Here is a 12,215-nt window from a genome sequence, read left to right as displayed (position 1 = left end):
ACAGGGAACCTGAAATGACCCTATCCTATAACAATACTGACGAATATCTTCCATATCACCATAGAACCTTCATCTGAAGATGGATGGAGATAGAGACAGAGACCCACACTGGAGCATCGGACTGAGCTCCCAATGTCCCAAGGAGGAGCAGAAGGAGGGAGAACATGAGCAAAGAAGTCAGGACCACGAGGGGTGCACCCACCCACTGAGACAGTGGGGCTGATCTAGTGGGAGCTCACCAAGGCCAGCTGGACTGGGACTGAAAAAGCATGGGATAAAACCGGACTCTCTGAACATGGCGAACAATGAGGGCTGATGAGAAGCCAAGGACAATGGCACGGGTTTTGATCCTACTTCATGTTCTGGCTTGGTGGGAGCCTAGCCAGTTTGGATGTTCACCTTCCTAGACCAGGACGGAGGGGGGAGGACCTTGGAACCCTGACTGCTCTTTGGACTGGAGAGGGAGCGGAAACTTTTTTTTCAAAAAAAAAAAAAGAAAAAAAAAAGTAATGAAATCAAAAAAAAAGAAAAAAAAAGAAAACAGCATCAAAAACGTTCTAAATCATATTTTTAAAAATCATTACAAAATTCTATTACAAAAACTTTAATGCTATGACTTATGAAATTATCAAATGTTCTATAAATAGTTTCAATTTGCAGACTTAACATTATTACAGAAATTATCATTATTGACAAATACAATATTTGCTAGAGTTAAGAAAGATTGAAACATGCTAAAACTCAATTTATGTTAAATGAAAACAGATCTGCAATACAATAGTGTCATCATGCACAATGTGGTTTTAGAAATTGTATGTTTTGATATGTGTCACTGGGTAGATTTTTTTGTATTTGTTGTGGACTGAAATAAATTTCTCATGTATTCTGGGTAATCAATCTAGTTCAGATCTTTATTTCCAATTGTCAGTAAATATTTATTTAATTTTTATAATTTCATTTATCTAATCTGCTACATGAATCATTATCATAAATTTCATTACTTGTATATCAAGTCCAATAAGAAAATGCCTTAAAAATTAAAAGATCAACAAACTTATTTGTGAATCTATTTATTATATAGTAAAGAGTTTCTAGTTCAACTCTTTAATCATAAAATAATTAAATGCTTTGAAGAACACATTGTAAATTTACTGATGACTTTGCATTTCATCCCCAATAATACTTCAGTTCTTAATGGCTTAACTCTCTGCCATTTCTCAAAGCCAGCACAACATTTGTATTAATTATTATTTATGCTATCTCCCTAATATCCATTTTGCTATTTCTTTGGTCTTCTTCAATATGCCTCTGCTGGCTACTTTTTTATTATGGATAGTATTGCATTTGTCAAAAAATATATTATATGACTTTTATGAGTCATATTAGACCAACATTTAATAGTGAATAAAATTTGTTATATGTTAAAAACTGAGTCTGAATTTCCTAGGCTATTATTAGCCTTGGTATAGTCATTGTAAGTTATAACCTTAGCTCTAAGAAAGAACAATAACCTGATTCAGTTGTAGGTGTTATAGGAAGCTTTGGTTAGTCAGAATCCACTAAGAAGTGGTTTGTAAGGTAAGATGGGATTGATTAGAGATACACTAAGGAGACACTACTAATGGAAACAGGAAGATTGCAGAATGGAAGAGAGAAGTGAGAGAGAGAGAGAGAGAGAGAGAGAGAGAGAGAGAGAGAGAGAGAGAGAGAGAGAGAAAGGGAGAGAGAGAGGCCAGACTCTCTACTAAAAAAAAAACAGGAATGAAACAGTCAGAAGGATGAACAATCATACTTCTTAGACTTCAGTATGGCTAAGAAAAATTAATTGTGAGAGGCTGGAACTTACAGCTGATGAACTGCGTTTTCATGCTGATTTGATTAATATGTTTTTGGTGACTTTAGCACAGTACACTACTTCTGAGATTCATTTCACTCATCTTGCAGGTGTTGTGATGCAATTTGGCAGCAGTACCCATTGCTAGTAATGAAGTAAAAAAAAATTAAGCATGATAAATTTTGAAAAAAGTAAGTGTTTTGACTATATAAATGCAAAGTATAATTTGAACTGAGATATTGCACGTAGAAATCCTTTGAAGAATGTGTTTCACTCTAAAACTACTCTATGCTGAAAAAACAGTCCTAATTCTTAGGTTATATGAGAAAAATTGTACGGAGAAAAGAGAGAAAAAAGTTTTCTAGACAAATGAAACTTTCTAAAAAGAGAAAGTAGAGAATAGTGGTAGTCATAGGACCTGTACTGGAGTTTGATTGATATACTCAGTAACAGTCTCCTGGATAAAACTGATTTTCTTCTTACAAGTAGGTATTATATGCAAATAGATTCTTGGTTAGGGATAGAATTTTATGTCCACCATCTTTTTCCTTGCTGCAATTTTGTTTGATTTGAAACTGTGTAGATCTTGCACATGCTCACACCTTCTCCATGAGATGTGTATCAGTTTTGGTGTGTCTAGATGACATTCCAGCTTCCTCTGAGAAGCTCTTTGTTGTAGGGGAGGCTGTTTGTTGGTTCCCAGAGACTTAGCTAGCTTAGATCTGAAATAATCATACAGAAACCATATTATTTAAATCACTGCTTGGCCCATTAGATCTAGCTTCTTATTGGTTAACTCTTACTTATTAATTTAACGAATCTCTATTAATCTGTATATCACTCTGTGGTAGTGGCTTACTGAGTAAGTTTTGGCATGTCTGACTCTGGCTGTGATCTATGGCATCCCCTCGACTCTGCCCTTTTTTCTCCTAGCATTCAACTTGGCTTTCCCTGCCTACCTAAGTTCTGCCTTGCTATAGGTCCAAAGAAGTTTCTTTATTCATTAATAGTAATCACAGCACACAGAGGGCACTTCCACATCAGCTCTTTCCTGCAGAACTCACTTAATACAGAGACCAATAACTAGATAATGTGAAGTGAATAAGAAACACTCATGCACTCAGACCTAAATTATATGTCTTCATCACACTCATCCATCAAGGCTCAGGGATCTATGAGGAAGTGGAGATTGAACAGTTATAAAAGCCAGGGTTGGCATTCTATTTCTTACAAACATTCTAGAAAGCTGTCATTCAAAAAACAAGTTTATCTATTTGTAAACAAGAAAAGAAAAAAAAATTTCCTAAATACATTCAGATAAATTTTCTAAATCAGTTTAAACAGCTATTTAATCTCATCTGAAGGTACAAAAATACATACATGTCTCATGTTTGATCACCTGGGTCTAAAGTTTTAAAATGAAACTGTTAAAATAATTGTTTTCTGAATCATAAATCAAGTTCATACTGCTCTTAAGTGCAAGTGGTTGTCAAATATGATTTGTATGATACTAGGTAGCAGCAAAAAAGATCACTGATTTAGACTGAACAAACAGTTATTGGCTCTTCTAAATGTAGTCATTTGATTTTGCATTTTATGGGACCAATATATGTTCTTGCATTACAGCATATTTAATATAAAATTTGTAACAAATCTTTTTATGTTGGATATTTATTTAAGATGTTTGGTTCAGGACTTTACCATGGTTTATCAATTTGTATAGTTAATTATTGCTTTATTTGTTTTTGTAATAAATCTTTTTTTTATGAAGGCAGAACAATCTCCTCTTTGAACCAAGTTTAAAAGACAACACTTCCACTATGCTTATAGTGGAAGGATAACTGTCATGGTGTTAATATTTTAGATATGTACAAAAAAAGATGTAGGATCTGTGATTTTCTGGTAGGGATATACATTTCAGGAATAGTTTGCAAAGCAGGCCATGGGATGGAAAAGAGAGTAGTTTTCTTATTTTCTTTTATCTTTATTTTCTTGGTTTCTTCATTTTTATTGTTTTATTAAGCTATATTTTTTCTGCTTCCCTCCCTCCCCTTCTCCCATTATCCTCACATAACCAATTTACTAAGGAGATGTTGTCTTTTACTGATTCTCATGTAGATTAGATCCATGGGTGTCTCTCTTAGGGTCCTACATGTTGTCTAGTTTATCTGGGATTGTGAATTATAGAATGGTATTTCTTTGTTTTATGTCTAAAAGTCAATTATGAAGGGGTACTTATTATATTTGTCTTTCTGGATCTCACTCAATATGTTTTCTAGATACAGCCATTTGTTTGGAAATTTCAAGGTGTCATTATTTTTTCGACTATGTAGTAATTCATTGGTAAATGTATCACTTCTTTTTTATCCGTTCTTTAGTCAAGGGGCATTTAGGTTGACTATGACAAATAATGCTGCTATGAACACAGTTGAGCACATGTCCCAGTGGTATGATTGAACATCCTTTGGATATATATGCAAAAGTGATATTGCTGGGTCTAGAGGAAGGTTGTTCCCTAATTTTCTGAGAAATCACCGTACTGATTTCCAAGATGAACGTACAAGTTTGCACTGTCACCAGCAATGAAAGAGTGTTCCCTTTACCCCAAATTCTCTTCAGCATAAACTGGCATCAGTGTTTTTGATCTTGGCCATTCTTACAGGTGTAATATGGAATCTGAGTTGTTTTGATTTTCATTTCTTTGATGGCCAAAGATATTGATCATTTCCTTTAATGTCTTTCAGACATTTTAGATTCTTTTGTTGGGAGGTCTCTCTTTAGGTCTGTATCCAATTTTTTAAATTGGATTATTTCTCCTTTTGATAACCAATTTATTGTATATTTTGGAGATTAACCCTCTGTTTAATTTGGGGATGTTAAAGATCTTTTCCCATTCTCTATGCTGTAGTTTTGTTGACCATGTCCTTTGCTTTAAAACTTCTCAGATTCAAGAGGTCCTATGCTACTGGGGTTATATATATAGAATATGTTCTCCTATGTCAATGCATTCATGTGTACTTTCCATTTTCTCTTCTATGAAGTTCAGTGTGATTGGTTTTATGTTGAGGTCTTTCTTTCATCCAGTTGGACTTGAGTTTTGTGCATGGTGATAGGTATGGATTTGTTTTCATTCTTCAACACATTGATATTCAGTTATGCCAGAACCATTTGTTGAATATGCTTTCTTTTTTCCATTTTATATTTTTTGTTTTTGTCAAAAATAAGGTGTTCATAGGTGTGTGGATTGATATCTTGGTCTTTGATTCAGTTCCATTGGTCCTACTGTCTGTTTTAATGCCAATAATAGGCTTGCATTTTTTAGTTCTGTAGCTCTGTAGTTAAAAAAAAAAAACAAAGCCTAACTAGATGTTGCAAAAAAACCTTTGCCAAAATACAACCTCCCTTCATGATAAAAATCTTGGAGGGAGCAGGAATATAAAGAACATACCTAAACATAGTAAAGGCAACATACAGCAAGTCAGCAGACAACATCATCTCACTAAAATCAGGAATAAGACAAGGCTGTCCATTCTCTCCATATCTATTCAATATAGTACTTGAGGTTCTAGTTAGAGCAATAAGACAACAGTAGGAAAATAAGGAGATACAAATCAGAAAAGAAGAAGTAAAACTGTATCATTTGATGGTGATGTGATAGTTTACATAAATGAGCTCAAAAATTCTACCAAGGAACTTCTACAACTCATAAACACCTTCAGTAATGTAACAGGATACAAGATTAACTCAAAAATTGATATCCTTCTTTTTTACAGGTGAAAAGTGGACTTTAAAAAAAATCAAAGAAACTTCACCCTTCACAATAGCCACAAATACTATAAAATATCTTACAGTAACCCTAAGAAAACTAGTGGATACCTGTATGACCCAAACTTTAAATCTTTGAAGATTCCAGATAATGGAAAGCTTTCCCATACTCTTGGGTGCATAGTAATTCACACAGTAAAAATGCCAATCTTACCAAAAGCAATATACAGATTAAATACAATGCCCATTAAAATTTCTGCAAAAATCTCCACTGACCTTCAAATAACAGTATTCAACTTCATATGAAAGAAAAAAAAAAACAAGAATAGCAAAACCAATCCTGTTCAATAATGAAATTTTTGGAGGTATCACAATCTCCGACTTCAAACTACAAATCTTTAATGCAATGCACTCACAGACCTAAAGAAAATACCTGGATATTTCAAAATTAACTACTTACTCTATTATGCAGCACATATTTTCTGTAATGCAGATGAAGATCTGAAAAGAAGCAAATTTGTTTCATACATAACTCCGAATGTTATTTCCTGGTTCTATCACACCTGCAATCCTGTGTTAGACGACAATGAATAGTTTATTAATCACACTGTGATATTAAATCATTGCTTATGCACTGGTTTTGCGATGTTTTCAAAAATATGCTTTGTGCTTTTAACATTTAGTTTTTGAAGGGCCAAGAAAATAAGAATAAAACAAAGAGATGAAGGAGATATTTGGAATCTTACGTGATGTGGTCTCCGGGAGTGTGGGTTCAAAAAGACACTTGTCTGAAGTCACATTTAAAGTATACACAATCCACTTTAGAGCTGGGTTAAAAATGCACTTATTTGATCATGATGTTCTTTGTTTTATTAGCTTTGCTTTTCTACTTTTCAAGTGGCTTCTAAGAGAATAGATATTATTCTTATGACATTTTCATACCTACATAGTTTTGGTTGCAAACCTCTCTAACTTTATCATCACTCCCCCAAATCTCTACCTATTGCATATTGGTCACACTATTACTTTACTTTTATATCAAATGTATTGTAATGCTATCTATTAATTTCATTGTCTCTACATATATATATATATGCATATATATATAGCCTAAATATATTAAGAGTTTTATTTTATTGTACAAGTCCTACCAAGATGAATTATTAAAAGCATATCTAACTAGCAATTCCAGGATAAAGAACATGAATCATGAATAGAACAAGATAGAAGTGTTGAATCATCAGAATATGTACAAGAAAAACTTAGTCTCTGACACTAAAATTCACATATTCAGGAAGCACTTGCAAGTTGAATCTACTGGTATCCCTCAGTGAACACTTTTTTTGAAAGCGTTACAGTATTATCATATTTTTTAGACAGGTTATAATTTTTATAGAAACAGTTTGCTCAAAACTTGCTTTAGAAAAAGTCTGTGCATTAGTAAAAACAGTGATGATAATGCTCTTATATTTATTTGATTATTTATTAATGTTGGTTGGTTGTTCATGACAGTTAAGTTCTAGTGTATCTTTAATTTTCTATTGAGGGTTATAGTAAATGGAATATTGGCCAACAATGGTGTCTATTTCATAACTACCAGAGCTTATATATTATGTTTTTCTACAAATTTCAATTGCAACAACATTATCTCCTTTATGTGTTTAATAAATTTAGTCAGGACATTAACTCTTTAAACATCTGACCAAGAGGCACATGTAAATAGGACAAAGAACAATAAGTGACAGAAGTCTCTCCAGTTGTGCTATCTCACTTCATTAAATTTGGATGTAATGTAATACAAGTCAATGAATGATAGCCTAGATAAATCACAGTGGTTTGCCTCCCCTCAATCTAAGCCTGTGTAGGGAACTAAATCAGGGAATAGTAGGCTCTAGCAGGCCCTGATCAACACATATCAGCAACATTATAGAGAATGAGGTGCCTAAGAGTGTTTAAAATTAGACTCAACTAATGTTTAACATTATCTGTATATTTGTATCTTCATATGCAACATATTGTACATTCTTTACTTTAATTTCCACTACACAGAATGGAGTAAAAGTAAAATTATTTTCATGTGAGACTTAGAACTCTCCACATCATACATAAGGAAGGAAAATTTGTACTTTAAATTTTTCTTTGGTCGCTTGTAAGTCAAAGAATATTATGAAAGCATGCATATATTTGAAATGAGTGTCTTCAAGAAGAGAATAGTCCCATCCTAATTACATAATCCTAATAAGGAATGACAACACAAAATTAATTAATATAAACTTTGTTAACTATAAGATGTATCAGGTTTCAAATACCTTTAATTAAAGTAGATTGTAAAGAAATAACAGCAATAATACTGTCAATATTTAGTATCCTAATGCTCAATCTTTATAAAGCCTGCATTACTTCATGCTAGTTCATAAAGAAAGGGCTTTAAGAGAAAATAAGATTGACATTAATGATTAGAATTTCAGTGTTTTTACTTAATTATTTTGGGTATTAATAGATTTTGATACACTTATTTAAAGTCACTTATTTTGTTCTGATTGATAGCAAAGATCAACAATTAGCATATATTGAGCACTTAGCCCCAATATAATGTGTCTCACTAGGTGTCTATTTACTTCTGTCACTTTGAACCTAAACGTGTACTGGTAGAAAAAAGTCCATTTTGAGTGTATGCAATCTGATCACTCACTAAAATCATCTATTTTTCTACTCGAAACATATTAAGTACCTTGCAAGTCTGTGTCCTTTGATATGCAGATGGAAATAAGAAATATGCCCCTGTCTGCATGTTCAGTGATATCGGTTTAAAGTACTGGAAGAAATAGAGCAGAAAGAATTCAAGTCTCTGGAATACTCTTTTATTCTTCCTTTAAATATAGACAAAACAAGGCTGAGCTAATCATGAGTGGTTACATCAGCCACTGCTATTATCGTGATTAACTATCATTAGAGCTATCACGAAAATGACTGAGCTCCTAGGCAAAGGGGGCACTATTTTCTTTTTGTTAAATGACAAGGAAAAAATCAATTTGAAATAATATGTTTCCCTATTTGTAAGTGCAAGCAAGCACATTTACACAATATTTCATGCCTCAAACTAATTGTCACTACATTGAACACTATTTTAAGACAGATTATTGACACTATTCCACACTATCATCATTTCCTTTTCTTTATATCTTTCTTCATTCTTCATGACTTACTCACTTTGACTATTTTGTGTGAGTCATTTTCAAATATTTTCCATCAGTTGGCTTTCTGAGACCCTTTTATTATACATTTGTTTGGCATGGAATGGACAAAGGGAGTACATCATTCACAGAAAACAATGTATTTGTTATTTTCAGAGTTATTACTAAGCCCTCATTACATCAAGGAGTGACCATATAGAATGATATTGCGTTTCTGTAATGTTTCTTTGCTGCAGAAATTAAAGATGTATTGATCTACTGTAATGATTTTTTTATCTGAAATTACTGTTGAATTTATTTGTTCCTGAATTCACTTTCCTGAAAACATTCTCAATAATGACTGGTTTTGATGACTATTGCTTTACTAAATATGAAAGAGGAGGAAGCATGTGTTGGAGAAATGTTTCTTGTCTTCGGATACTTATTGTCGTAACATAGCACCCTGCCCACTTCAGTCCTCATATCCACACCTGCACAAAGGTCAACTTCATCACATTTTGTAGTAGTTCTTTTCCCAGGAACAAAAGTCTGGCTGGCTGATGCCTACTTCACAGTAGAAAGCAGTAGAACGCACAGAATAAAGAGAATCTGGCAATCTATGATTCCTCAAAACTCTACTTCAATTATCTACTTCTAATTCTTCTAGATATTCCACTAACTCAAGTAGTGGTATATTGAGCACCAAATATTTAACTATATGAAACTATGAGGGCATTTTACAGTAAAACTACAATATTCTGTCCCTGACATCTGTCAACTCCTGGCCTCTCATAATGGAATATATACTCAATCTAACTTCAAAATTCTCCACAGCCCTTCATTGTCTCTATCCTACTCAAAACTCTAAAATCTAGTATTCTTTTACACAATGAATATCAGAACAATGTCTCATCTGGTAAAAGCGTAAAGTCAAAACAAACCACATACTTCTAACATGAATAATAAGGTAGAAATGTTCTTACAAAAGAAACAAACGGGGACATAGCAAGGAAAGAAAACATACTAAAATAAGGCCAAAACACAGAAGGGCAACAACAAAATCACATAACTCAATATCTTGCATATATGACTCATGGAAATACTTTGACTCCAAATGGTTTGTATAACACTGAACCTCCAGTTTTACTGAATGTTATATATAAGTTTTTATCTGAACTTCTCCAGTTTATGCTTTCAACATCTCCCCTTAGATGTCCATTTCTTACATATCGATGTGTTCTTTGCAATGTATGCTTCATTTTCACAACTTTACCAAGTCCCCTCTATTGGATTCTTTGTTGACATTCTTACTCTGACCCTGTCACTCTACTCTTGGTTTCAGTTGATTTCTGGAATCATGGCAATTCCCATGCCACAAAACTAATATCTTTTAGATTATGCTGGCAAATCCTGCTTCTGATTGGGATGGAGCCTTGACTCAAGCTCCTCAAGCTTATCAGTCTTATCAATGGTGGCTTCTATATGTCTTGACAGCTGAGTTGGTAAAATCATTATATTGGGCACTTGTTTTATTTCCCCCTGTGGAATTTTAATTTTGCCATTTCTTTTTTTCACATACATTTCCAATTGTGCACATTCAAGTCTTTAATGGGTAAAGTCTTATCTTCAAGAAGCTTTCACATTGTCTCAGAAAAAAAGAATAATATTTCCACTTAATAATGACAATGGATTTTTCATCTGAGTCTCCTTGTCCACAATTTTAAACTTGCTCATACAACCTTCTTCTTGAAACAACATTTTTCTGGTAGTTTGTTTATTCTCAGTGTAGTTCTGAATGAGAGCAATAGTTTGGTAGCCATACTATATTTGGAATGCTATCCTGTCTTGAAATTGCTTCTATCAAAAAATTGTCCGTTACTCTAATAATATTTAAAAACTCCCTCATGGTATAAGACATGGGGAAAACACAGCCAGATTTCTTGCTATAATGAAGCTTAATAAATTCTAGTTCAGTTCCTCATTTAGACATTGTTCTCATGGTCTATACTTAATCTGGATCCTTTGTCTCCTGATATTTCAAACTCACATCAGGAACAACAATAAACATCTATTTTCATCATTTGATGGTTTTGATAGAATAAATATTCAAACTCTAACTTATTTCTAAGCAAATCTTTTCCAGAAACTGAAGAATCAAATGATCAGTTTTACAATAGGAATGACGTTAACATATAAGAACCAGATTTTGTATCAGTTACTTGTCTTTGTTCTGTGACAAAATATCTTGTCAAATCAATTTAAAAGTGGAAGGGGTTTGTTTTTAATTATGTCTTCTTGTAGAATACCAATTGTCTTGACAGGGGAAGCATGGTAATTAAATAAGGAAGATGGCTAGTTATCTGTATTGGCAATCAGGAAATGTTGTGGGATGTACTTCTGTAAATGTGCTGCTTTATTGTTTAATTAAAAAAAGCTGTTTGGACATACGGTAGGACAGAATAAAGCCAGGTGGGCAAGTTGAACAGAGATATAGAAAGATAATAGGAAGAGTTAAAGAGATACCATGTAGTGGCCGAAGAAGACAAATGCCAGGACCTTACCTGGTAGGCCATAGCATGATTGCTGTACACAGATTAATAGAATTAAAGATGTAACTGAAGATGTAAGAGCTAGCTAGAAATATGCCTGAGTCATTAGCCAAGCTGTATTTTAATTAATACAGTTTGTGTGTGATGTTTTTTGGGGGGGTCTGGGCAGTCGAGAAATGAAAAGTAGCTAATATTTCATTAATAAACTTCATTCCTACACAATAGGTTACCATCCATTAATAAATATATACCTTCTGTTAGGAAAGATTTAAGGAAGAGATCATAAAAGGTATGAGGAAGACACCTATAATTGTCATTATTTAATAAACTATAACAACCATCCAACAAACTGGTCAGTTTTGGCCTCAGGGAAAGTATGCTGGATTAGAGCTTGCCTATTTAAATGATTATAACACTAAAATTATCAAAGATCATTGACCTTTTCTTAGATACCAAATTTCCTTATGTTATCATTACTTCTTTAATTTTCTAATCACTTCCCAGAATCAACTACATTTTTAAAATTAGACTTTTGAAACACAAAAAATTAAAAAGTGAATAAATGTTTTAAATTTTAAATTCATCATTGTAAAATTCTCTAAATTATTTTGAGCAATATGTGATACCTGATTAAAAATATCTATTGACTCCTCATCTATTCCAAATATAATTCTATTTCTTCATTAGAAAAAGGAAATATTATATTTCCATACTATTTCAAACAAGTACTAATTCACTAGGATCACTGACAAGTTTTACTGAAATAATGGTTCATTGATAATTTGGTTGTGTCTAATTCATTTTTCAATTCTGAAAATATAAATAATAATATAAAAGCATACAATTTCCATTGGGCAGAATGGGGCTTCTGAATATATAAGACCAACCTAACCA

The sequence above is a fragment of the Alexandromys fortis genome, unplaced genomic scaffold, assembly GCF_014885135.2.
Source record: "Alexandromys fortis isolate MF-2015 unplaced genomic scaffold, M_Fortis_MF-2015_v1.1 scaffold_0, whole genome shotgun sequence".
Taxonomy (NCBI): domain Eukaryota; kingdom Metazoa; phylum Chordata; class Mammalia; order Rodentia; family Cricetidae; genus Alexandromys; species Alexandromys fortis.
Note: the sequence above shows the minus strand (reverse complement) of the source record.